The sequence below is a fragment of the Phalacrocorax carbo genome, chromosome 16 (assembly GCF_963921805.1).
Source record: "Phalacrocorax carbo chromosome 16, bPhaCar2.1, whole genome shotgun sequence".
Classification (NCBI taxonomy): domain Eukaryota; kingdom Metazoa; phylum Chordata; class Aves; order Suliformes; family Phalacrocoracidae; genus Phalacrocorax; species Phalacrocorax carbo.
The window spans coordinates 5,040,778-5,068,756 of record NC_087528.1 but is presented as its reverse complement, the minus strand read 5'-3'; the positions used below and the strand labels follow the sequence as shown (position 1 = coordinate 5,068,756).

Genomic DNA, 27,979 nt, shown 5'->3' with positions numbered 1-27,979 from the left:
TAAAACATTTTGCTGGAATTGCAGGTATTTTTAAGATACTACAGGAAAAATAATATATATAAAAAAGGTTAGAATGAATAATTGTTTCCATTAAAGGGACTTTGGTGCTTCTATTAGGTAATTCTAAGCTCCTTTCCCATTAATGGTAATTTGCCAGAAAGGAAAGGTACATTACATAAATATTTCAAAGTAACCTGGGCAGCAATTTGAAGATATTAAGCTTTCAACTTGACAGCCTCAAGCACCTTGATTCATCTTAACATCCAGTAAGACCTTAAATGCAAACAAACACTTTACTTGAACAGGACTGACTTCATCAGAACCAAAATGAGCTTCATTCTACGGGACTGAATGAATATTAGTGACCAATCAATGTTTTCGCAAGAACATTAATTATCTCAACTGGAAGAAGAGTGTATAGGGATGGACATGTGAAGTAAACCAGAGTCATTTTTCTAAACAAATCCTGGATCTGCAGTGCACACACAAGCAAACCTGTATTTCATCTGCACTAATCTCAGAACAGCACTGTTTGGATTTGACTCTGCTTCCCCAGGAGCCAGTGCAGCGGCAGGGCTGCGCTGTGCGAGAGGAAGGGTAACGCCACGGATGTACAAGAAGCAGCTGAAATAGGTGTCACAAGTCATTAGGGCAAAGGGCTGCTTCTCTATGGCCTGAGCCAAAGCCTGCAAAAAGGGGATGAAAGCTTTTTTGGTCACTCCATTGGCCTTTGGATGAGCAGCAGTGAGCTGGGTATGCGGAAGGACTTGACACCCATAACCAGTGCATAGTTACTGAAGAAAGGTCAGCTACTGGCTGCAAGGAACCAAGCTTCCTTTAAAAACAGGGCTTGCAGTATTCACGATGCCACTTCTCCTGGAAAATGTACAGGATGGAAACTTCCTGGAGCCAGGGTTTTGTTGATTAGAAAAAACTTGTAACTATGGAATTCAGTTATTAATACATTTTAGCTCTGGGACTATGCTGAAATAATCTGTAGCAGATGAATGAAGTCGGAGGAGCTGTGGTCAGCCATTGGAGAAAGGCAAGCAGTCCCGGGGAGACAAATTTGGTAATGAGGCTCATTCTGGGGTCTGGGTTTGCCTGGGCTGAGTGACAGTTCGCTGCTCATTTGCTCTCTTCCCCACCCCTCGGCACTTCCTCTTAATGCTGCTGCTCAGAAAGGAAAAGCAAATTCAAGATGCAGCTCTGGGTTTAACAGATGCCAATCAGCAAGTCCCTCCCACTCCTGGCACCTTTCCTCCTGTCTGTGCCCCAGGTATACATTTAAAGTCAGCATCCCTGCCTTAGACTTCCGACTCTTATTTTAAAACTCCCAGTTACAAGAAGGCTCTGTCTGTCTTGGTTCCTCTGAAGTGTTGATGCGTTTCTCTCTCTCTGGTTGCAGGTGGTTTTTTTGGTTTTGTTTTTTTTCTGTTGTTGTTATTTTGTTTTAGTAGGGCAAAAAGAGAAGTGACTTCTCTTAGTTCTCTGTCAAGTGTGAGCCTGCTGGAGGAAAGGCACAGAGTTCCCAGTCACACTAAGGGTCGTTTGCCAGTCTCCATGAATCTAGAAAGTAGATTACAGCCAAGAATACAGGGATTTGATTCCTCGCTGGGTAAACTGGACAGACACTGGCATGGAGAAATATTGTCGTGTGTATCTTATACCTTGTAATTAGTTCAGTGCCTGTTTTTGAACTCCTCTTTGACATGCATGTCCTCAGAGGATTCATAAAACAGGGGTTGCAGTGATTTGTGGTCATTAAAGATTATTCTAATCATTGCAGTAATCCCTGGGACTGATGTATAAACTCTATATAAACAAATACCAAAAGACTGTCTGTGCTTTAAGAACTTACAATCTAAATAGAGAAAAAAGGCAAACAAAGGATTATCATCGCTAGGGTTGGGTGGAGCTAAGAACAAAACCCAAATCTCCTGCATTGCCTTTGCAACGTGTCCCTTCTTGTTCACTCAGATCATCTTGATTCCTTCCCCCCACCCCCCCAAGTAAACGGGACTTCATGCCAGAGGTCTGGCGCGATTCCAGGTTGGATAACTCTGGGTATGTTTACACTGTGCATTGGAGTAGGGTTTCCTGAGCGATCAGGGGTTACAGCCAGTTAAGTCCAGAGGGCACAAACCAGCGTTGCTGAGGCCTCCTAACTCATGCCCAGAAGCTGCCTGGCTGCCCTTGCTTTGCGACCACGCTGTTACAAGGGTAACGTAGCTGCTTCCAGGCTCAGTTTGGCTCGCCCCTAGCCAGCACGATGTAACGATTGCAGCACACTGCATAGGTGCTTTTATATCATATTTCCCACTTACCAGTCTATGTGGGAAGACTGTGCTTTAGGCTGTAGGTACCCACCAGTGTAAAACATGCCCTATATTTTTGGGAGTGCGTTCATATCCTCTATTTCCTAGGCTAAACTGTAATAAGATACTGTTGTTTGATGTTATTTGTTGTTCTGCTTCAGCTCAGGAGTGACTGCAGTCACTGGTGGGCATAGTGAGCCTTTGCGGAGGCTGAGTATCACTTTGAGTGTGTATGAGTCAAAGGGTTTTGGACGGGTATAAAATACTAAGTGTAGGCTGATACATTATACTGTGATTATTCTTGAAACACGCAAACCTTCTCTAGTCCATTGTTATGGGGAAAAAGAGCTGCAGCAAGCTGGTCACCTTTCTGAGATGTATCACTGGCAGGGGACTGATACCAGTGAATCTCACCCCAAGCAAAGGCTTGAGCATCCCTTGCTGAGTCAGTCAGTCATGTTGGCTCAGCTCCAGCACGGCTGTTAGAGGGAGTGCACGTAGCAAAGCTCCTGCAGAGAGCATGGGAAGAGGACGGAGAGGGGCGTTTGCCTTGTAAGCACAGGCTTTGTGGGACACAGGAGAAGGGTTTGTATTTCTGGCACTCCTTAATGTGTGGCGGGGCTAGACCTACCCTAGTCATCAATCAGTCTTTTAAATCTGTCTTTTGTAGGTCAGGTGCAAGAGCTGATAACTACCTAATTTGGTGATGTTGAGCTCACTGATTAGTGTTTGTAAAATGTTGTAGGAAGGCTAGGTGGTACTCTTGAGCTGGGTTTTGCCAATGCTTGCCCAAGAGGAAAAGTGCTGCAGAAATCAGTAGAGGCACTTGCTCTTCAGAGCCAGGTACTCTTCTGCATGCTGGGAGGTGGCAGAAGGTGCTCTGTTGGTCCTCAGGCTGCAGTCCAGATTCAATCAGGAAAACACTTAAGCACATGGTTAATTTGGAGCACGGGCTTATTAGTCTTACTGCTGTTCAGTATTTGTGTGTTTGCTTTGCTGAGTGGGGACAAACTGAATTGCATGAACTCTTGACCCAGAGCTGAGGGATCAGGTCCTTAATTCGTGATGTCTTCTCTGGATAAGGCATAAGTGCATTTGATGAAAGGGTTTTCTGTCTTAGGCTGAGCATCTTGTGCCATCAATAAAACCAGCATTTTTACACTGTCACTAAAGGGAGCTGCAGGAGAAGTGAGCGCCAGTGTGCACAGCAACACCTGCGTCGTCTGATGCTGGCTTCTGCAAAGGACAAAGCCGTCTCTAACCCTTGTACAGCAGAGCCCCATACACAGAATTTCCCTTCTGGGACCTTTCATGCCACTGAAACTGGTAGTGTTCACAGTCCTCTCAGTCATTCCTTGTAAAAGTAAGTTGAGTTTGTAAACAGTTAAACAGTCGAAAGCAGTTTAGTTTAGTAAATTTTACTGATCAATAAGTGGTTGGAGAGCAACTGACTGCTGATTGCTGGGTCATTTGGGCTGGAGAGCCTCTACGGATGATGAGATTCTGCAACGCACAACTCTTGCCTGTAAATGTTTGTAACAGCTGATGATCACATATAAACTCTCTATTAGCTGTTTATTAGAGATTAGCTTTTATTAAAGGTATGACCCTCAGCTGTACTAAGGAGAGAAGGAGGTTGGTGGGTGTGAGGTGAGATTTTGGCAGCCCATTTCAGAAGGACTTGGGGCCAGTGAAGCACAGCACTAGCCAGCCCAACTCTGGAAAGTGGAGTTGTGGCACTGAGCAGTTATCCTGGGCTGTTAAAGCGCCGCTAGCACGGGTATGTGGCTTGCAAGGCCTGAGCCTCTAGTCCTGTATGGTTTTTTCCTTCAGCATGTGAATGGATTGGACTGTGTAGCTATTTCTGAGATCTCTGTGCCCTCCTCTCCCACTCAGCGTAAACAGTGTTTGGTTTGCAGCAGCTGGATTTTTGAAGGGTATATAGCCATTTAGGATAAAAATAGGGACTGCTCTAAATCTTTAAATGCCAACGCACCCTTACAATCTGGCCCTAGATTACTGTTGAAAATGGAATTTAAGCTTCTATCTCCTTAAAGTGTCCTTAAAAGGTTTACTCCTGGACAAGTTTATGCTCAAATTTAGAAAGTTTGCCATTCATTGTTCATTTGACCATACTAGGTATTTCACCAAGAGGAGCTAATGTAGGGAACAATGGGAGATGATTTTGAGCAGAAACAGCAAATAATGTTGGTCAGAGGACAAACATATATGAAGTTGAACTGTGAATTTGAAGGAAGATGTTGTTTGTCACAGAGAAACAGAATGTTATAAAAATGAAAATATATAGCTGAGCTATACATTTTGCTTTTAATTCTCTTGGCTCAGGATGTTTAGGAGCTTTCTTTCCAGATACTGACGCTGTGTACATTATGCATTGGCACAGTAAGCTCATACGGGCCCTCTCACAGCTATTCCCAGACACCGCTGCACTGCTGTGGCATGGTGTGTACATTCCGAGAGGCGCGTCAGTCTAATGTCCTATAAAAACATCATAGATTACTGATAATAGGATTAAGGTATCTGAGCACTTAATTCTGCATTCATGTATTTTCAGGTAGTTCCTAAATAGAATAAAATTTGGGGGTAAGAAAGTACACTTGAAAGACTGAACTTCTCAACCCAGCATCAAGAGGGATAAACTGTATTTAAACAATATGTTTAAATAAAGTCTGAATTGATACTGCTTCATTCCAGATGAGACTTCGGGATCTGTAAGATATGTGGGCTTGCTGTACTATAAACTTTTTAGAAGAAATAGTCACCCTCTCTACTAAAACAGGTATCTGTAAGACCTTGACACATGATCGCGATCACGGCAAACAGTGGCATCCCTGGCCCTAGTTCCTTTTGGGCTCGGAAACAATTTGCCTTGCTGGTGTGTTGGTGCAGAGATCAATGAGTCAGCCTTGCAGGGCGCCTTCCCAGATCTGATACAGCATTTTGCAAGTCATATAACTGTTCTTTACCTCAGTTTCTCTCTCTGGGAGATGAGGACACCTGTTTCTCACTGAATATTAGTGTAAGAAATGCCATACAGGTGCAGTGTCGCATTCCTTTGTGCTCATTAGACTCTCCAGTATCCTTTTTGTCTCTCATTTCAACATATAGTTTTGTAAATCTCCATGCTCCACAATCTTCTATGAGTGCATTTTTTTCAGTTTATGTTCACAGCATGATATTACTATTTAATGATATCTGGGGTTGGTTTTTTTTTTTGGTCTTCCTTAAAAGACCTGGCAGAAGGACAAGCATATTCTTTTTCTCCTTGACTCCCCAGTATAGTTCCAAATACCCAGCATAAGAAAGCTTTTAAGTATATGCTTAAGACCTTCATTATTCAGGGTGACATGTAAACACAGTGTAATTTTAAGCATGTTTCTGAGTGCTTTTGTGAATAGAGATGCTTTCTCAAATCAGAACAATACTTCTGTACAGGCTACTGAGCAAAGCTTAATTTCTTTGGTCAGTGGGCATAAGGACACATTTTGGTTTGAACTGCTGGCTCAACTAATTCAGTTGGTAGAATTACTTATCAGTAACAGCCTGGTAGAAGGGATGCAGAGAGCTCCCCGAGTCCCGGATCTCAATTTACTTGAATGGTAATTTCTCTTTAGCTGTTACTTGTCTGCGAATTCAAAGCTCTGACTTGAGCATCACCACAGAGCGTGGCATTGGTAGGTCACTGCGCTGTGGTACACGGTCTGAGCAGCTGCAAATGCTCCATGAGATCTTATCTTTCTTTATCTCTCTGATCCCTTTTCTCTTGTTTTGTTCCATGGTGTCACACAGAAAGGCCATATATATGTGCGTGTGTGTGTGTGTGTGTATATATATACACACATATCCATTGGATTCTATTCTGTTGTCATGCTCAGGGTTGCTGAGCAGAACTTCAGAGTAAGAGGTAACCAGCTGCACTCTGAGGCTTTCAGCAAAGGAAACCAAAGTAATCTCCAATTGTGAGAGTGTTTAATTGCTCTCTGCACAGTTCACTGATTTCAAGGCCCATAGGGACCCCTGTGATTCTTTTGCCTGAACACCTGCGTATTACAGCCTGTGGCATTTCATCCACTGTTTTCTGCATTACAGCCATTAGCACGTGGCTGAACCAGAATGTATCTCTGAGAACAACATCCAGTCTCAATTTAAGCTTCTTTTATCAAAAAAGGACCTCATAGAGTTAGAAGGAAATTAATTTCTAATATTCCAGATACGTATTGGACCCTTGAAGTACTTCAGCTTGAAAGACTTCAGGTGAGGGACCAGCTACCATGTCCCACAGCATACATATACAATTGTTAATTAGTGTGAAGAGCTTCTGCATTATTTCCTGTCTCAGTAATTTTTGATTCGGTTTGTAGTCACTGAGCTTTTTAATGCCTCTTTCTACTTGACTGAGGCAGCAGATTAAGACACCGTGTAGCTTGTTCCATTCTGGGCCCCTCGATGGTAAAGCCTTCCAGCATCATGCCAGCCAGGAGACGACCAGTTTCAGGTCGTGGGGTGTAGAGCTACCTATGGCTTTTTGTGTGTGCGTGGGGTGGAGGGTGTGGCGTTCCAGTCCTGTTGTCAAACTTGCAGGCAGTATCCATGTAAACTTCTTTCCTGGTTCTTTCAGATCTGGTTTCATCGTCCTTCCTCTTGCATTTGGCATCGTTCCCAAAAGGCTTATTTGCTGTCTGCATCAGCTGAGAAACTTTTTTATAAAATCTTGGCTGTCCTTGCTGTTGAGTAAAGTTCAGCATTGCTGTTGCCTGCTTGGGAGTATTGTTTCTGTAATGAGGATCTCGGGTAATGCTGGCATTAATGTGGACTTTCATTTGACCACTTTTCCAAAGTTTTGCAAGCAAGACATTTCTTGCTTGCCTTTTTTTTCTTTTTTTGTGTAAGACTTCATATTCTTGCAATACTCATGTAAAAGTCTTAGTAATTTCCAGCATCTCAGGTTCCCGCCATAGGTTTCCTCAGTTTGGTCATATTTTCTGATAATGTGCTTTTTTCTAAAGAACCAAACCCAACCTTCCCTGGCAGCTGTGTTTTGCAGTTTTATTTCATTGCATTTTCTGCACCTCTTATAAATTTTTCGCTGTGTGTCTTAGCCCTAAATCAGGAGCCTAGGTAAATTATAAAAAAAACCCCTTTCCTGATTTTTGCTTCCATTTTGTCCTAGTTGCTTGCATTGGCAAGACCAGGTCTTGAGCCTGCCAAGTGCTGAGTGCTCCGGCTGGAGTCTGCGTGACCTGTGCGTGTTCCTGTGAAGCTTATTGAAGTCAATGGAAAGACTCGTCGGTTTTGTTGAGCACTGGATCAACATTTAATCTTTGGCAAACACTTTACTGCTAAATGTTTTAAGATACTTAAATTTAAAAAAAAAAAAGAGGGGTGTGGCAACTGGAGCCCCTAAACCAGACAAAAGATCTGCGGACATATGTGTGCGTGTCTGTGGGAACATCAGTGCTGTCTTTGGTGTTTGTAGTATCTCATGTGTGGTGGGTAGGAAGAATTAACAGCAAGTAGGAGATTGCTTTTAGTGAGATACTTGTGTGCTTGTTGTGATACCCAAGTTAGGAAATGTGAAAATCCTGAAACTACTGTGAACAGCAAACCCCTCATTTGATGGGGCAGCAGGAGCCTGGGAGACTGTGGACCCAAGGAGCTCCAGGGAGGACAGAGCCCACCCGGTGTGGGTGTACTGGCAGCAGCATGAGCTTCTGAAGGCAGAAGAGGGAGAACAGAGTCCATCTACCAGAGGTCCCCAGTCCAGGTGTCTAATTTAAGTGACCTTTTGTGGTAGCTGGAACAAGAGATCTGTGTCGTATATTTTTGTCTGTATGTGTTTACAAATACACCGATTCCCATTTGTAATTGTGAATTCATCGCTGCGCTTTCCTGGAATACATTTATTTTCTTCTGTGTTTGTGTCTGCTGTAAGAAAGACCTTGGCTTACTGTGACAAGCAAAAGTGTCATTACTTCTCCAGAAATATGAGACCTTTCAGGGTACCACAACCTGTGGCAGCGTTCTGAATGCCAGGATTTATATTGTTTCCCAACAAACTGAAGGACCACAGAAAGAAAGAGAGAGTGAGAAGTGTGCTAGGGGCAAATGGTTGAGAGGCAACTCAGAAACTTAAGAAAAAACTGTGTTTTCACAAGGAGAAGAACCAGCTCAGCGTCCTCCCTTCTACGGTACTATTAGGGCAAATCTTGAAACTTTGGTACTTCTGAGGTAAGTGCTTTTTGGTAGATAACAGCCGTGCACGCCCATCTTTCAGAGGACCACTTCAAGCCGAAGTAATTGCAATATAAGAGCTTGTGAAATCTTTGTTTTCCTGCTTTCCTTTGCAAGCTAAGCAACCTGCCACACCTCCAGATGTTGCAAATAGTACATGGACCTGTACTGAATGTGTAATATTATTCTGATCCTTTGATCTTGCAGCACACTGCAAACCTCCAAGTCTCAACAAGCCCTGCTGAAGCAGGGGAAATACTCATATTCCTACCTTTGCAGGTTTGGATACAGAGGCACAGAAGTTTGCCCGCCCTGTAGCCACGCAGCAGTCAACAGCAAGCTGAGGAATTCCAGTGACCTTGTGCATGGGGCCAGGATTTCAGAGTAAATCCTTTGACTCCCAGTAACAAAACTTTTTCACTTTGCTGCCTCTGTCCCTGCCATTGGAATTTAATTATGTCCTCCCAACCTCTCTCACCCCTTCCCTTTCTTCCATTTTAGAGCAATAGATGTTGTGAAACAGATTTGTTAAAGCGTCTAGTCTACCAGCTGCTGTGGTCCCAGCAGGAGTGCAGGGTAGGATGCTTGTGGTGCTCCCCTCCTTTCCTCTTCCTGCTGCATGCTGTAGCTGCTCTCCTTGGCAGGTACTTGGTCCTCCATTCATTTTTATGGAGGAAACAGGGAGTTGCTCACAACCAGAGCATGCACGTGAAACGTGGATTAAAAAGAGGATATGGTTTTTTATCTCTTCCTCCTTCCGAATTTCTGGAGTGCCATCCTTCCCCCAAGCTCATGTGGTGCCTGTGCAGCTGCACCTGCGGGTGGCTGGCGGGAGCACTGCTGTGCTGTACTTTGGGCTGGGACAGGGATAAGGGGCTTGTTGGGTGCTCGAAGGAGAATTTGTTGCAAATCTGTTCTGGCGTGATACTGTATTTCAGTATGTTGTGACTGGGTGTGTAACGACCCAGCAGGGTAACCTGAAAGCAGAGCCTTGCTAAAAAAGACTGCTCCTTCTCCTGCATGTGATTTTGCAGTGGTTGCAAGCATGAGGCAGATTTATGTGTGCACCATTGGCAGTGGGGGCAGAAAGCCTTGACAGGATTAGCACATGATTTTAGTAGTCCTCAGGAAATGTGAGCAAAGGCTGGTTGGGATTTTGCCCTCCCTGTGCAGAGGGTCTCTTGCACCAAGGGTCTTTTGACAAAACTCATCACATTTGCGCGTTTGTGAAGGTTTAAGGGAAGGATGGTAGCAGTGTTTGCTGCTGTTGGTGTCGCTGTCTTGGCAGCAGTGCAGGCCGGGTGCTGTGCCAGCAGCACCTGGGTTTACGCTGTCATATCAGACACTGCTGCCAGATGCCCTCGTTCATCTCGTGTGCTTGCGTGGCACCTTTACCACATGCTCTGAGCACCGCTCTGTCCTCCAGAAAAGAAGAAGGATTGCTCTTCCAAACCTTGAGCAAGGGCCCTTCCACAGGCTGGGTGTTCTTCTTTTTTATCTCTTAATTTTTTTCTCGTGGGACACACAGGTCATGGGAGAGAAGAGCCGCATGTCACCAGTCCCCATAACTAGGCAGCGATGCTGGTAGGTTGGCAGGAGTCACCGAGGAGTTTCAGAGCCCTCTCCATGAAATGAAGATACTCAGCAGATGATTTTCATAGGACTGGATGCAAAGGCTGTGCTGAATCTGTGTTGTATTAGATTGACCGGGTCGATTTTAATGTAATGACGATGGCAGTTTTGATCTGCAAATGAATGTATATTCACTGCACAGCTTGGAAATCCTGCTTCAGAAGACGCTGTAGAAGAACTTTGATATTATCAGATATGAGTCTATAGACTACAAGGACATAACTGTGGGAACTATAGATGCTGGAGACGTTTAAAGGAGGAAGCAAAGGACTCGGTAGTTAACTACTGCTTTTCATGGGGCAGGAGGGAAAGAGAGGGTAGTGTGCCATGGGAGGAGTCTTCATTTGAGTGAAACCTGAATTATATAGCTTAGTATAGGGAAGAGTATGTAGAAAATATATTTTAAGATATTCCCTCTCTTCCTCATCCTCTTGCCCTCAAATGTGCCAACTGCATTCTGTTTAGCAGAAACAGGGTTTGGTTTAGATTGGAAAAGAGCTTGAATTTTTGGAGATGGCCTCGTAGTTCAGTTCTGTGCTTTTATTATGATAGATTTAAGAAACCACTCAAAGTTCCATAGAGACACTTAGGATAAAATGGCCTGCCTCATTGCATGATCTACTAAAAATGCGCTTTCATCCTAAGATCATAATTGTACAGATTTCCAAAAAAAGGGTATAAAAGATAGGCCCTGAAAATATGCCATACATTTTTAAAGGCAGGGCCAAACAATTCCCTTCTGAATGTAACAAACAGAAATTATTTGTCTTTCACAAAGGCACCACTAGGTAGGAGAAAGCTTTTGACTGCAGAGGAGCCCGCTGAACGTGGGATGCGGGAGCAGGAGGAGGTGGGGTGGCAGACAGTGTTGCAGCAGCTGGTGGGAAAGGTGCAGAAGGGCAGAGAAACAGTAAAGGATAAATGGAAGCTTTTTGAAGTCTCTTGGAATGGTTTATTCTTGAAAGCACACAACCCACAAATGAGCTTTAAATAGTTACAGTCATATCTGACAAAATTAAATTAAAACAGGATTTTTAAGAAATTGACATATTTAAGTTGGCTAATGGCTTTTAAACCAGGAAGCTGAGCACATGGAGAAGGTCCGTGTAGCAGATTCATAGGCTGGGTATGTCTAGAGAACTGTTTTGGGGCCAAGAAACTACAATCTACCTTCATGAATTGTGATGGAAGCAGCTGAATGTGCATAGACCCTGTAAGGGAGGGTGTCCTCTGAGGTGATGCAGATGCCAAGGAGGAAGGCTTACTGGTGAGCTTACCTAGAGTGGCTTGGCTTGGCACATACTTTGTATGTTAGGATTTTAACATCGCATGTCTGGGAGAGCTCCATCCCTTGTCGGCACCTGCAGTGGCTGGTCCTCATTTACATCTTAAGACTTCTGTAGAGTTTGACGTTTGGCTGTGTAACTCACTGATGCTCAGGCTAGTGCTCAGGCAGTGTCTAAATACAGGGTGACTACTTAGTGACCGAGCTGTGTACAGGAGAAGTCTGTTCCACTGACGCCTGAAACAGGATAGTGGAAGAGGCCTGCAGAGAAACTGAGGGTCTTAGGGGTAAATCTCGGAGTGAGCTTGTCAGCCTTGAATCTTACTTTCAAACAATTTTGTAATCTCAATTTTACTTAAGAGCTGGCAACACTGAGAGATAGAAAAGTATCTCTAGGCTGAAGAGGATTGACTTTTGTTCCCATTGCCTGAGATATGGAGTGCCTTCAGCAAGTTTTTGGGTTTTGGGGATTGTTTGTTTTATTTTTTCATCAGCTGGGTATTAAATACTGTTCCCAGCTGTGCCACCAACATGCTTTTGTAAGAGCTGCTATACCGCTTTTGTCTCTGTGACTCCTGCCATGGTTTGTGTGTGGGTTTTGGTTGTAAATTCTTCAGGACAGGGATTCTCTCTTACTAGGGTGATTATCTGCAGCACGGGGTTAACTCTGCAGTGGAGCTAACTGTTCTCCAGTGAGCCGTACAGGGAATTGACAGTGGGGTAGCTCATACGTGATGATGCCACGTTGCTTCTATGTAGGATAACTAGCCCCTATTAAAATCACCCTCCAAAGTCAAAGCTTTTCTGTATGAGTGGTACTTTGAGGACAAGACTGACATTATTAGCTGAGTTAACTCAGTGGTGGAAACAAGTCCTAAGTAACTGTGCAGCCCCTCACACATTGCATCTCTGATCTTATCTGAGGCCACTAGACATTTCTGAAGCGAACAGAGTGTCAATTTGAAGCCGTCCCCAGTGTTCAGATCCCCTAAAGAGTGATGTTCTCATCTGAACAAACCGTTCAACTCTCGCAGTCTTCTACAGCAGGATGTAAAGAACTTTACCATCTCCTCTGATTTGAACTGAAGTAGTATTTGTATGTTCTGGTACGGGTTTTGGGGTAGGAGCAGGATAAATCGCTCTAATTGTGCCATTCAGTAGACACAGCTTTGTTTATTTTTAAAGCTGGCATAGAAATGCAGGATAAGCTTAGCTGACCACAAGCCATTAAGCGTTATGACTTGAATTGAATACTGAACAGTATTGTTAAAGCATAAAGGGAAACTCTGGAATAAATTAACAGGTCATATAATATCTCACATTTCCCAGAAATGCAACAGGAGCCACTCATCTCTTTTCAACTGCTTTCCCAGCTAAGGGTGAGATATTTCTGCTCTAACTCAAGGCGTCCAGAAATCAGACATTTATCTTTGAGCTGGTCACAGCTGGAGCCGTGCTCCCTTTGCAGTTGACAAGGAGAAATGGGAACCTCCAGAGGGCGATTCGGCTTATCCTAAGACAGACGTCTAAGATGGATCAAATGAATTGCTCTCAGAAGGTGCCTATTTCTCTCCACTGAAGGAGTTCCTGTAACCACCTTCTCCTCCCAGGCACGGGTGATAATCGCATCACTGACTTAAATGCTGGTGCTGGTGTCCAGCACTGTACTGCTGTGACTGGAGCAGGAAGGTGCTGATCACCATTTTCTTGCACCATTGGGATATTTGGGGGGGAAGAGCATATTTGGTGCTTATGGACTACTCTTTGCCGTTGGCAGATGGCAGGGCTTATGCTCCACGTGGCAGATCTGATTAATCCAAAATCCATTTTGTTAGTTTTCCTTGAGTGAGAAATTCTGCACTTTAAGAGAATTCATATCGTACCCCGATGGGAATGGACGCAGGTACATTACTGTGAGAGGGCACACTCGTGCATCTTTTCTCTCTAAACAGGCTTCAGCAGCTATGAGGAAAAAATAGCTGCTGTCTTTGCCTGCAAGGGTGATTGTGGGACCTGGCTCCACATTGATTAAAGATGTGCAAAAGCTTGGGGGCTGCCAGAGCTGGCACGGACTGAGCTCAGCCCAGGATACAAATCCATCTGAAAAGTGGAGTCAGCAGCCCATGCAGGCTCTTAGGCAGTCCTGCCTACTCTGTGCAATATACGCTCTTCAAAATGGGTAATGTCACTGCACGGGAGTGTCAAAGCCGTCTTCTATAGCTGGGCTTGACGCAATGGACATGTCTTCTTGAAGTTGTATGTTTCTGTGAGCTGGCTTACAGAGGGGTTTTACACTTGTGTTCTGGAGCAATTGCGTCACATTTGTATTTCAACTGACTGTTTCTAGGAGGCAGCAGGCAAACTGCATTGAGACTGGAACCTTTTTCTGACTGGACACCGTCTGCTACAAATTCGCATTCATATGCGTAATCCCAGAAACTTTGATTGGAAGACTGGAGTCTCCAATCCAAGAACCAGACAATTCTCTGGATTGGAGTAGGAACTTCCAGGATTAGACCCTAAAAATATATGTTGTTATACCAAATAATACATATTACTGCTTAAAATAGCATAGTTATAAAGCAGTGGCTGGCATCCAAAGCTTGACATCCATATTTCTGTTGCCAGGATATTCTCCCACTAAAAGTGAATTAAAAACATAAAACATAAAAATCAATGTCTATTTAGACTGTTCATTATTATTGCTTGGTTAAGTATAAACAATTTGTCAACACATAACAGACACTTGGAGAGGATGTTTCCTTGCAGTAACACAAATCTGAAATTCTCCTGTTTCCTAACCTGGCACTCGCAACCTTGGATCCAACTGCACGACTCAGAAGTTTTGAAACTAGCCTTCTGAGCTGGGCTTTGGGTAAAGTTTCTCAGCAGTATATAATTATTCCCATTATACCTGTCGTCAATGATTCATTGACCGCTGAGGCATACATACGAGCTATTTTTCTCTGTATGACTTTTCGGGGGGATGATTCACCGGTTATAAGTGTACATTATCATATGACTAAAGAAGAAAAAAAAAAAAGACAAATGGAGTGAAGTGCCACTGAGATTTTCCATATTAAAACAAAAAAGAGTTTGGTCAATAAAATAGTGATGCATCTCCCACGTAAGGCCAGCAAACATCTGTAAAGCTTCAAAACAGCCGGAGTCCATTCAGTTTTACTTTGGTTTTACACTTCTACAATTCCATATGCTGAAATCAGTGGAGTAAAACAAAGTAAATACAGCTGGAAAAAGACAGGGGTATATTAGTTTTTCTTCTGAATGGCTTGACTTTTCTTTGCTCAGATGTTGGTCCATCCTTGTTACTCACTAACCCAGGATCACAGATGCCAGGGGAGAGCTCTTTCCTGGCCGTGCAACAGGGAGAGCAGGACGGGTTGTTCAGCGTAGCCATGGCGGCAGGGATGCTCACAGCGCATCTGTTCTGCTGGGTTTGGCTACAGGAGAGGGGAGAGATCCTGGTCATCGACTCCAGTCAAGTGACATCACTCCTGGGAAATGGTGGGGCAGCTCTTGGAAAGTCATCAGTGACAGTGGTTGGTGAAAACCCCAAGCACTCACCGGACTACCTTGACTTCAGTAGCTTTGAATTAGTTTTGTAACGCACAGGTTGACATGAAGATGGGTTGTAAGTGCCATTTACAGTGCTGACTGAAAGATAGAAAGAAAAAACCTCTTCCACTGCAAAATCTGGTCAGCAGAGTGAGATGGTCTGTTGAGCAACAAGGAAAATAGATTTATGTGTCACTGTTAGCTTCTGCGAACAAGCCAAATTGCTTTGGCACAAAACACATGATATTTATTCACAAAAATGTGGAATTAATTGCTATTATCCACATTTTTTAATGGGAACATATTTTATTTTTTGGTTACAATAGTCCTGAGCCTCAGTCATTGTCAGGAGCAGGACTGCCCTGCCATGTGAAGGGCCTGACAGGAAATGGTGGTGGGTCCGGTGGGGCAGGGAGGGAGCGCAGTGAAAACATCCATCCTACGGCAGCCTTTGAATGAAGGGAGTTCTCTTACATCTTTGTGGAAGTCACATTTATGTCCTGATACAAAGGTCTGCTTACATTAGATTGTTACTAAGAAAATAGCCTCCCAGGCATTTTACTTATTTCACTGGCTGTTACATTTAGTTGATTTTCTTCTTCTCTGGCTTTTCTTTTAGAAGCAAAGTAGGTGAATTCTCACCTCTCCTCCTCTATGTCTGTATCTCTTTTCATGACTGACCTGACCCATCTTGAAACTGAACCATGGTTTTCCTTTGTCTTAGATCCAAATTTTTCTACCTAGAGCACCCAGGCTCTTGCCAAACATTGTCCTCTAGCCATCTGAGGCTTTGTAGTCGTCTCCTTCCCCTCCTGCGCTGTGACCCAAACTGCAGTTTGCACCAGGGCACTCTTCTCTTATTGGAGCCACCAAAACATCCTCCTCCTATGCCTCTGCTTGTACTTGACTTTCCCCTTTGCTTGGACCACAGGAAAGCCTGCTCTACTGTGGGCTGCTTTGGGATGGAACAGCATTCATTTACCATAGGAATTGCGAGTACCAGTTCCTCCAGCCTGTGGTGGAAGAGCTGGGAAGGAGAAAAGGGGCATGAAAAGGAGTGAACGCTAACTGAATTTGGGAAGGAGAGCCTGAGCTGAGGCAGCTCGGTTACTCAGTTTGGAAGGCACTTCCTCCAGGTTAGCAGGACACATTTCTGCTGCCACCTGAGGTGGGACTTGTGTTTTTACAGTGTTTTCCCACATTGTTTGTACACCACCAGTGTGAATTGTAGTTATCCCTTGACAGACTGTCCCGTAGTAATTAACTGCTGGAGATGTCGAGCTGGGCTCAGCGTGCCATATCCATGCGTGCTGTGCTGCCTGGCGTACATCTGCCTGTTTATGTTGATACATGATGTCTATAGTCAGCAGCAGCACTGAACTCTTCCCTGTTTCCATATTCTTATTGTACATTTTAGGACATAACTTACCTACACTTTGCACTTGTCACAATTTTGCTGTATCTGGTTTATCTGCTCCCTCCATTTCCCTGGTTAATGAAGAATTGACTCTGTCCTCATAGTGCTTTCACACATGTGCAGAAGAAAGAGATTTTTATCTACAGAGACAGAGATCACAGATATATGCATTATGCGTGGGGTGAGCAGGTCATTCTGATGCAATTCCATGGAAACAAGCAATTACATTTATAGGCACAGTTGAGTAAGGTAATTTGGAGCACAGCTGGCCAGTAGCAGGGATTTTCTACTCTCTAATCATTGCTGTGGACCTACAGGCTGGAGAAGAGCCCAAGTTGAAAGGGTCACTTGCAGGCCAAAAAAAGAATATCTGTTGGCTGGGAACACCAGACTCAACAGTTTCAAAAACATGTTTTTCTTCAACTTGTTGAAACACAAGATTACACTTAGTCATCACTTACATGGTTGGACTCTTATGATCTCACAACTACAAACCTTTTCCTTTCTTCCTCCTCCCCCTCTTTACTTTCTTTTTTTTGTTTTGTTTTGTGTTTTTTTTTTACTTTTGGGGTTTTTTTTTTCTTCCCTCAAGAACCATTTATTTTAAAAATGTTTTATTCCTGGCTGGGGATTTCCACTCAGTTTTCTGTGGTCGATATCCCAAGGCCTAGAGGGTTCTCAAAGTAGGTTGGAGAGATCTTGGTCAATGCAGCTGGAAAGAAGTCATGACTATTCCTTTGCATTAAATAGGTGGGTCAGATTTCCAGCTGGTGTAAATTATCCTGGCCCATAGGTCTGTTCAGATGGTGTTTGCAACTTCTTTTGGAGACGTGGAGGAGTAAAGCTTCGCTAACAGAGATGCTGAGGGAAGTGTTCAGTACTTGTGAGGACGTGTTCACGTTGCCAGAGCAGCCTCTTGATCTTGTCTCTGGGTCGGCTCTGTTGGAAAGGATGCTGCTACAGTGCCTTGTCCATTCAAGTGAGTGCTGCATGAAAGTTTATAAAAAAGTCTCGATTTGTCTGTCTCTGCTTTCCAAACCCTTTTTTCCCCATCTCCTAGAGCTTTGACTCTTGCCTACATTACCACTAAACTTTCTTGGTACTGCAGCAATTCACTGAGTCTGACTAAAGCTGTCCTACATACCTAAACTGCTGCCTTTGTTTCTGGAGGATTTCCATTAGTTTATTGCAGTGATCCACTTTTCCTCATCCCGTTCCAAGCAGAAACTCTGTCAGCTTCTCTCTACTTCCCTGGTGAAATACTGCTACACAAGTCACTGCTTCACCCTCTCACCCCAAACTCATTATTTCAACCCATCTTCATTATACAATGTTATTATTTCATTTACTATAGTGTCTGGAAGGCTTAAAATGCAGACACACAAAACAGAGTAAAACAATTTGTTCTGCCCCAGTGATCTTCTTGGTTGCAAGAGACTACTTTAGCAACCTCTAGCTTCATTTACTCACCAATTAAACCAAATCCTTGTCATTTAATAGCACTATATAAATACTTGCTTGGAATAAGTTTTGCTATCTGATGTTATACTGTGTTGTACAACTTCAGTTGATACAGCTAAAATGCGGCCAAGCTTTGAATCATTTTTCTTGTGACATGTCCTGTGCTAGGATAGTCAAATTGCTATTGTACAATGATGACTAATTCCTTACCTAAAGTCCATCAGTAAAATCTTGGCTTTGTATTGTACTCTTTTGAAGTGTAAAATATCATTATTTCATCTCCATAATATTGTTCGTCTTTTGTCTCTGCTCAATCCTACTGCACAATTATTTACTGTCATTTGTGGTATCATTTTTTGTGTATACTTATCAAGATATCCTGGGTTTGGCTGGCATAGAGTTAATTTTCTTCCTACTAGCTTGTACTGCTGTGTTTTGGACTTAGTATAAGAATAATGTTGATAACACACTGATGTTTTAGTTGTTGCTAAGTGGTGCTTGTACTAGTCAAGGACTTTTCAGCTTCCCACACTCTGCGGGGGGCACAAGGAGCTGGGAGGGGGCACAGCTGGGACAGCTGACCCCAACTGGCCAAAGGGATATTCCATACCATATGACATCATGCTCAGTATATAAACTGTAGGTAGTTGGCTGGGAGGCAGCGATCGCTGCTCAGGGACAGGCTGGGTGTCGGTTGGTGGGTGGTGAGCGGTTGCATCACTTGTTTTTTCCTGGGTTTTGTTTCTCTCTTTCTTTGTTCTCATTATTATTATTATTGAATTATTACACTCTTCTTATCTCTACCCATGAACTTTCTTTTGCCTTTCCAATTCTCTCCCCCATCCCACTGGAGGGGGTGTGAGCGAGCGGCTGTGTTGTGTTTAGCTGCCTGTCAGGTTAAACCACAACACAAGAGCTAAGTATTGCAATTGAATTTGAGCTGTCAGCCTACAGCTTAACTGGTGGATATGTCCTCATCACATTGCTGGTATAACCTTGAGGAAGAAGTTTTACTGATCTCTGGTGGAGAAAATTCTGTCTTTTAGGATGTCCCTGCTCTCGAGCTCCATGAACTTCTAACTAATTTCTGTTTAGTCTCAGGTACTGCTCTGTCTTGATGAAATTGTAATCTGAAGGTTTATGTTTTGGATAAGAACAGAGACCAGCAAGTAGCTCATGGGCACTCTTGGAATTGCTCAACGGAGGCACCTGAAGATGCACATAAAAGCACACATCCCCAGTCTTAGCACCATGCATTGCTTTGTTCCTCTAGTCCTTGGTGCGTATGCCTGGTTCTGCTCCTGTCCCTGTCTTGGCCTACAAGTTAGAGGTTGGGCATTCCTGGACAGGGGATAGGCTGTGACTTCATCACCTTGTACAAGGACTGTGTCTTCCCCTTGTTCAGCCAGAGTCATGGGCCTGAGATTTTAGCTAGAACAATCCCTGCGCAGGAGTTATTCCTACTGTGAACTTGTGGGGAAGGGCAGAGTTTGATTCTGCCCTCCTTCAGCCATTGACGAGGGAAGGGTAGGAAGGGGAGGAGGCGGCCAGCAGCTGGCTCAGAGGTGCAGTGGTTGTCTGCCTGCTGTGATTCACACCTATTTATGCTCAGTGAAGCGCCTAAGTAAATAGCTGTAATGGTCATTCTTTCACTAAGCTATTTTGTCTGCCCCCTTGATAGTCCTCTGGTAGGCTTTATAAGTATCCAGTTTTAAAAGTTGCCAGAGTGACAGCTTCTGCATAACAGCAGTGGAAAGGACCACAGAGGATGTGTTAACTGTACCCAGCACTTCTCCCAAAGTTGGAACCATGCACGCATCAAATGAGACCACTGCAGCAGGGAACGTGTCCCCTCCCCTCTTGGTATAACTACGCCTGGTTACACCTGTGACTTGGAGTGAGGAGAACCATTGCCCTTACAAGAATACCACTGTATTCCTGAGGCATTTTGTAGGTTTGGTTTCTCTTCCAGTATTCTTCCTTCAGTGTGAGTTTTTCTGTGCCTTTTGTTTCAGGTCAGCTCAGAAGCAAACTGGATTCTCTATTTTCAGCTTGTACTTTGGCTGGAGTAAGCCTTGTATTTGGTTTTGGCATTTCATGAGACAGGCTGTCTTTACATTTGCTTTTCTCATTTATAATTCAGCGTACTGCAGTGCTGCTTCACCTCTATCTAGTATTGGAGAAGCCTTTTGTTGCCGTTGTCTCTCTGGCCTGTCCTGTGCTCTGTGATGTTGATGTACAAGATGCTCATTAAAGAGGTGCATTAGAAAAGCCAACCCGCACCTCTGAAGTTGTGTACTCAGTCAGCCTTTTTGCACTTTGCACCACAACAGGTGAATCCGTTAGGCTGCTGTGTTTCATTTCACTGGGATTAATTAGAGTGAGAAGTTTTATGGCAGTGAAGTGGAAGAGCAAAATCTTTGCTCTTTCAAACTCCCCAGTCTCATGGTCTGCAGGGAGAGGTCTATCAGGAGAGACAGTGCCTCATCTAACTTTTTTGTATGCATCAATTAAAACTTTTAAATTGGGGTCTGAAACTTCAGGGGTTATTCAGTAAACAGAACCTGTGCTGGATGAAAACCCTAGGCTAGAAAACCCTAGACCCCACTTAACAAGACGGGTACCCCAGGTTCCTCCTGGAAAGGATAGCTTATCTCATTAAAGCCATAACTTGTACAGCATCAGCCTGGGCAGGAAAGTCAGTAAAAGGAGGGTAATTTATTAGTAATATCTAATGTATAGAAAAGAGCTAAAACACTGTAGCTGTTTCACCAAGGCTTTGGTATGGACTGCGTACTTGGTACTGGTATGAAACGATAGTGTTCAGATCAGAGAAGATGGTGAGGGTGACAGGGATGGGATAACGACATCTAAGAAAGTAATTTAGGAAACGAAACAAAACAAAGAAATTGATAAAGCAAACTTCAGAAGCACACGGCAATGGTTACAGTGCCTGCAGAAACCATCACAAGCCTAGTTGCTGTGATGTATGGGCTTGTGAGGAGGACCTTGTTCAGTGCTGCCTTACTCTTCCGCGCCCCTTGATCCCTTAATCTTTTAATGCCTCTATTCTTCATCTACAAAGCAAGGATCCAGTATCACCTTTAGGAGGATGTGGGTTGTCTTAAATTATGAATGTCTATAAAGCACTTTGGAATCTTTAGATGGCTCTTGTTTCAGCGGTACAAGGTATTATCCACACTATCGTTGCTGCGTCTGTTCGGGAAGTGCACGATGGTTTTTATTTGCAGCTGTGGTCCCAGCTGAATGCTGCAGTTGGATGCTGGGGGATAGGTGTTCCATTAAAGCTGCATGTGGAGAGCTTGGCTGCCTCTAAATATGAGAGCTGCAGGAGTAATGAGGAAGAAGGGTGCACGATGGAGATAGATAAATGCTAGCTGCAGCTTTTGCTTTATTCTTTCCTTTTTCTTTGTCATGAATCTGGCCAACTAGAAATAAGAATTTATGCCTGTATCTATTAGAGAAGCATGGCTGGAATGTAAGATTTATTGGCACCAATATGAAGGAGCAATTTCAGAAAGAGCTCTAGAAATAAATTCATGTGTTGGGGTTTAACTTATTCTGAACTCTTCCTCTACAAGAACTAATGAGCAGAACTGTGCCAATTTATCATTAACCTTTGCCCTTCTGTGCCACCTTTAGCAAAGATTCTTAAACCCTCTTTAAGGTTGGCACTTGGTGCCAATACAGCCGTGGGGTGGGAATTTCAATAGTCTGTTTACAGCTGGACTGGAGAAATGGAGTGATTGAGTCTAAGCCTTGCAAAGTCAATGAGAGGTTCAATAGGACCTAGGCATGAGGGACGGCTCTGCTCTAGCTGCATGGCTAGGGCTGAGTTCCTACAAAATGCCGTGCTGTGGAAAGGAGGAGCTGAGGGGTTCCAGGAGAACTCAGGCTGATGCTCAGGAGTGAAGCAGGGAATATCAGTGTGTTTCATTATCAGAGCTAGATGCAGCTCCCCATGCAGTGGAAGCACACAAAAGTACACTGTGGTGAGCTGCAGGAGTTTCCATATCATGCAGGGCAGAGTGTAACCTGGCCTTCGTGACAGCTTCCTGTACTGGGTGAAGACCAGAGCTCAGGTGATCTGTTCGTGGTCCAGGAGTACCACATGGACAATACCTTTGCAAGTAGCATCTGCGTTGTGGAATCATCCCACGGGATCAGACGCGACTGTGCTGTGTATGGGAAGGGGCCAAGCAGTCTCATCATGTGTCTGTATTTCACCCAGCTGGGACCATCCTTGAGCCTGGATCAAGAAGGCAAGGTCTGTGAACACCCTTCTTCCCATGCTTTGCTCACACCAGTTCTGTGAATACCCTTAGGGACTGGGTTATCAAGACAGGATGGTGGAGGCAAAATGATCCAAAATGAGGGGAGGAGCAGCAGGAATTAGCATGATTTTCAGAGGCAACTCTACATGTCTTGTGCTGTAAATTCCCATTCCAATGCGTGGCTTGAGCTTTCTGAGCATGTTATCAAAATCCAATCTGTAGTGATGAGCAATGATTTAACAGAGTTGTGAACGGAGGTGATTTTTCACCTCCTTTGCTTTTCTTGATCCTCTGGATTTAGCAAAAAGCCTGGCAAATTATGTCCAAAGTTTCTTCCTCCCCACAGAGTTGAGTTGCAGCCAGCAGGGCTCAATTCTTTGTGTGTGGAAGAACCACAAGCCTTCGAGGACGGATACCTTCTTCCTTTAAACCTCCAGGATGCCCAGGAAGTCACAACTTGGAAGTCATTATGAATGGATCATTAGATAAACCATGTTTATGTGTGAGATAGTCGGCTTGGCACTGGCTTCTAATTCATGCACAGCTGAGGCTTAACACCGCTCCAAGAGATCAGTGTGTAATGATGCTTTTCCACTTCGTTCCAAGGAATGTTTCTTCTGCCCCTCCTGTTCCCCTGCCTCTTTTAGCTCTGGTTAACTGCAATGGAGAAAGTTCACCCATGGAGCTTATTCTGCTTTCTTGCAGTTTTGCGATTGGTTGCCCAAGGAAAGGCAACTCGGTCTGGTTTTCAAAGCATTTTTGTAGGACTGAACTGAGTACAAAGCTTAATGGGATATGCACAGTGTTACACAGAACGAAGCTCTCGTGCTGTGCGCTGAAGATTTACAATTATTTTAATTTAACCCAAATGAAAATATTATGAGCCAAGTTATTTTGCAGACGTCTTTTCTGGATGGCTATTTGATTCCTTACACTTCATATGGAAGATTTAAGTTGAGGTTTGGCTGCTATATTCATGTGTCCAAATGTATTTTGGGGTTTGGTTTTTCAAAACAGGCCTCCTCAGCTTTTGCAGGTGCAGTTTTTTGTCCTTGTAACTATGCCTTCGAAGTGACATTTGGAGAGGGTAAAGCTGGCCTCACCTCAGTGTGCAGAACGGCACGACACAGTGGGCACCCAGAAACATGGGGTGGCTTTGAAACACTCCTGCAAGCCTCTTTTCAGGGATGGGAAGAATCAGGCCAGCTGTGTTCCCTGGATGAAGGCTTCAGTATCAGGCATTGCAGTTGCTTTATTCTGAAGTGGCAAGTGTGGTGACATGGGCCTGACCTGTGAGGAGGAAATTTGTCCCTGCAATGCCTCACCCTTGGCAGCTGAGGACCCTGAGGCTGGTGGTGTGAAGGTCTACCCTATCGCAGGGTGCTCTGGTAAAGAAAGGCTATTAATGTGAAGCTCTTTTTTGCCATTCATAGAGAGAATTAGTTGCTGCTTGGTCCCACCAGAGTGCCTTTGTGAGAGCTAACTGAAATGACCTCTAGAAAGCAAATCCTGAGGCTGTTCAGTGCAGGCAACATGAAGAAAGGGCTGTGTCCTTGCTAACTCTGCACCTGCATTCAGCTTCTGCACAGGGTGGCCATAAAGTCAGTTGCGATCCTGGGCTTGTGTTATAAGATTTTTTTCTAAGATACTGGCAAGGAAGAAATGCCCAGTAGAGACTTTTTGTGTACTTCATTTGCATTTGATGTTTGTTGGGCCTCATGGAATGTCTGGGGGATAGTTTTAACTGACACTTCTGCAGAGAGGGAAGATTTCTAGTAGACAAATGGAGACGCTTGTCCTCCCTTCATTTCTGACATTAATTGGAAGTTTGGAGTAAGTTGCTAAGTTGTAAGGATTCATCCAGGCACATTTTTGGTTGGACGTGCCTCGTTTTCTGGCCCACTCATGCAAGTGGTCAGAATTAGCACCAGAGACTAAAAGATCTAGGGGGGATATCGCCCCAATGCCCTGAGGCTTGGAGCTGGACTGGCCGGAGTCTAACTCTTACTTACCTGAAGGGGAGCCTGAAGTAGGGAACCTGGCACAACAGTGACAGAGCTGTGGCTGGCCTGGTACAATCGTCAAAGCCGTATGGCTGCTATAGCAGGGCAGTGGGAGAGGATGGACGGACCCAGGATGGACAGAGAAATTAAAAGTTTGTTAGGTAACTTCCAGAACTGTTATTGCTTCTAGCTGCTCACACTTTGCTCCTCTCCATCACAGATCTCCAGAGGCCTGGGCATGCCAACAGCCTGACCCACATCACTCCTGCCCCTGCTGCCCTCAACAGAGGGGTGCAGTGGGTCCGACAGGAATGGGAACTCAGGAGCAGTGTGTGGGCATCAGCTCCCAGGAGCCACCCTTAAGCCTTTTCAACTACCTCACCTTAATGGAGGAGGCTCTTTATCAACTCCAATAGCATTTAAATTGTGTTTAACAGACTCAGCTGCTAAAGCCCCTCCTGGAAATGTTCTCTCTTCATATTTTAAATTCTATCATCCTTATGTGGAAATTAACAACTATGTGGAGATGGTCTAATTGCATAGTGCTTCGGTTGAGCTAGAATCAACATTTCCTTAACTTCTTATTAAGCCTATCATGAAGGTGCATATATTTTGGAGGTCACATTGTTAGCATGATGTGCTTGGCTTCATGTCCTAAGGAAGTGCTCAAAAGATACTAACACACGCTGAATTGAAGGAAAGAATGAAGATGCTGCTATGAAGCCCAAGAATTTTAAGTCTGTTAAAATTTAACTATAAAACCTTGGTTGCTGAACCATCTGCTTTTAATCTTCCTATTGCTATGCAGTCTTTTGGGGACGTGGGCTTGGCAGCAGATTTCCAGATCGCTAAATTAATCTTGTCAGCTTCAGGAAGCACCAGAAAACCCTTGGGAGGTGGATTCTGTGCTCAGTTACACCTGTGTGAACTCACCTCCCTTGGCTAGCACGGTGATGCTACATTTTCTCTGTAGAACTGTGCAGTGAAATATCTAGACACATTGATCTGCAAACTAAAATCTAGCTGGATTACTTGTCCAAAGCCTCTTATGGGTAAATGGCTGTGGAATATTTGAAACAATCTGCATTATCATCAGGCAGTCTCAAATATCCATGTGGATATTGAATAAAAATGCTTAGCAACATCTCAATAACGAGTCTTTTACGGCAATACATTTTTTGGATGAGCCACTGGCTTATGTGTGGATGAGACATCCTCACTGCAGCCCTGTTCTGTCAGCAAGGGCTGTCAATAGGTACGTGGCCTGATCAAAACAGCCATAGCAAAGACTGCAAGCACAGAGTCTCTCTCTAAAAAAACTCAAAGAGTTAAACCTGCTTCAAGTTCCTCATATTTGGATGGCAGGCAGAGCTGGAAGCTGGCTTTAGACACCTGTTGACTTCAGAAAATAACCATGTAGAAACTATAATTTCTTAATGGCCATGTCCAACAGCATGACAACTGCTTAACAAATAATGCAAGAGAGATGGCTGTTGCTACTGGAGGCTTTGCTGGTACTTCACTGTAGCAGAAGGTGCCACCTCTGCATTTTTGGCCTTCTCATTTAAAGGCTACAGCTCAGTGGATACCACTGAGCAGTGTGAAGGCGTGGTGGTGAAGGTCTGGGGAGCCCTCGTGCCTGAGCTGGGCTGGGGGCCGCAGCGGGCACTCCTGGCACTGCAGCGGCTCTGCAGCTGCCTCTGCCCCCGAGGAGCTGCCTGGCAGCTCTTGCAACAGCTGAAGGATTTTATTAGAAAGCTGTGTTTCTGAAGCCCTGCTCTGCATCTGTACTTTGTTTAGCTGCAGAGTGTCTCCCCAGAACATTTTCAGGCTCCACGTGTCTCTCTAGATGTAAAAGACCTGCACAACTCCCTCGTGCTGGGAATCTCCTGACACTTGCTGAATAAGCCACTCCTGTGGGGCTGGATCCCTTTGGAGCTTTGCCCTGGAGTAGTTGCGGTGGAGCCCCAGCAGCACAAAGGGGGAAGCAGAATTTCCATGTTGTTTTTCTTTTTCAATTCTCAGGGAAAAGCCTTTAGAAAAATTCTGTCAGTCTCAGTTGTGAAGTCTGACGTACAGCCTAAAAATAGCATTTTGGTGTGAGCTGAGAGTGTCTACAATGAATTGACTGGAGGAACAGAAGTTGGCAAATCCACACTGCTCAACATTTCCAAAACTAATTTTCCACCTCAAGTCTCCCCTTCCTTTTCCCTGTGCTGTTTAAACAGGAATGTAAAAAGAAACTGTTAAGGAAACCCACATATGTAATTGTTAGGGGAGGAAGAAAGTTTTGTGGCTGAGAAACAGGAGAAGAGCCAGATGATCTTGTTACTTCTCCTGCCACAGACTTACGTGACCTTGGCAAGCCGACATTTCCCAGATCATTGACTAATATTGGCTGTTCGTTCCTTGGACACTCAGTGTGGGACAGTTCGGACGGGTGTTTTCAGAAGTGTTGAGCAGCCAGATTTCCACTGGGTTGCTCAAAATAAGAAGATAAATTTTTCAGCTCTGCTCCTGAACTTTCCGTTCCTCTATCTAAAGTGATGAAAGTTGCCTCCTCTGAGAAGGGAGTGATGGTAGCTGGGACTGCAGTTGGGCACTGGCCATGGAGCTGTGATCTTTCATACCAGCCAGCATCTGTCCTTGTTGTCCCAGATTTCCTCATCTGCAGGATATTCCATCCTGAAGAGTCAACAGTGAGTTCCTGTATTGAAAAAAAACCCTGTGCCCAGAGGAGTGGGGGAATAGTAAGGCTCCTGAACTGTACAGTCCCCCCATTATACTCCTATTTCTTGAGAGAGTTATATTTCTGAAGTGCAATTTGCTGTGTTTTGTGTCTAATTTCTACGTGAGTAGATGGAGTCCAGTGCAGGACGATGAGGGATCTCTGCTGGGTAAAGACAAGCGACGAAGCCACCATTCCCTAGAAGGGAAAAGAAGAGGTTGTTTGTATCCTGCACCTTCCCAAATCACAAGGGAAGACTTTGAAGTACAAAAATAGTTGCTGTATTATACACATATTGTAGGATGTTTACCACTGGAGACTAATGCCTAAACAATGAATTTCCAAGCCACTCCAAATGTGATCCAGCTTTATCCTAAACAGTCAAGAAAAAAATCCTGATTACAACAAATGAAACTCTGCTATTTGTTTTCTTTTCACAGTTGGAGATTCTGTACACACAGAGAAGTTGCTTGGGGTCTGAAAGTGTTTATCCTGCCAAAAATAAATGTTCTAAAAATGATCGCTTAGCATTCTCTGCATCTCTGCATATTTATTTACCATGAAGAATCTGCTTACAGAGCTTATATTGTATTTTTTTACTTTTCAACTTTAGTGAAAAAAAAATTGAGCGTACTTCTTTACCAACACCCATTTATATTCAAAGTCATAAAACTGTTTTGTAACTATTTTTGTGTGGGCTGTGGTTAATGTCCAGACCAAAGGTGATACTAAGAGCCAGATTTTCCAAGCAGCCTTCTAAATGCAGCACGGTCTTTGGAACGGCTTCTGTTTGTATGTGCGAGAGCTTTTAAACTTGCAGGTTTTCATGAATACAGATGTTTTTGTATCCAGTATTAGCAAATTTAGAAATAATAATATTAGACTGTTGAACAAAATTCACATTACAAGAGCAGTGCTTGTATCAGAACAGCCTTTTTCCAGGAAACTGCAGGAGGAGGAGGCTGCTGAGGGAGACTTCAAATTCTGAATGTTCTCAGCCCCACCCGTGATT

The 27,979-nt window shown here is 44.0% G+C and overlaps 2 long non-coding RNA genes across 2 annotated transcripts in view; both read left to right on the top strand.

Annotated features, from left to right (window-relative positions):
- The first annotated feature begins 745 nt into the window (after positions 1-745).
- The window catches only part of LOC135315982 (uncharacterized), a 106,226-nt gene continuing 78,992 nt past the window's right edge, over positions 746-27,979 (top strand). The window contains exon 1 of the long non-coding RNA XR_010375465.1: positions 746-1,072. This is a non-coding gene — a long non-coding RNA (uncharacterized LOC135315982). The remainder of the gene's footprint in view (positions 1,073-27,979) is intronic.
- On the top strand, positions 2,139-27,487 carry LOC135315983 (uncharacterized). Its single transcript, XR_010375467.1, has 2 exons — positions 2,139-2,223; positions 24,460-27,487. It is a non-coding gene; the product is annotated as an uncharacterized LOC135315983 (long non-coding RNA).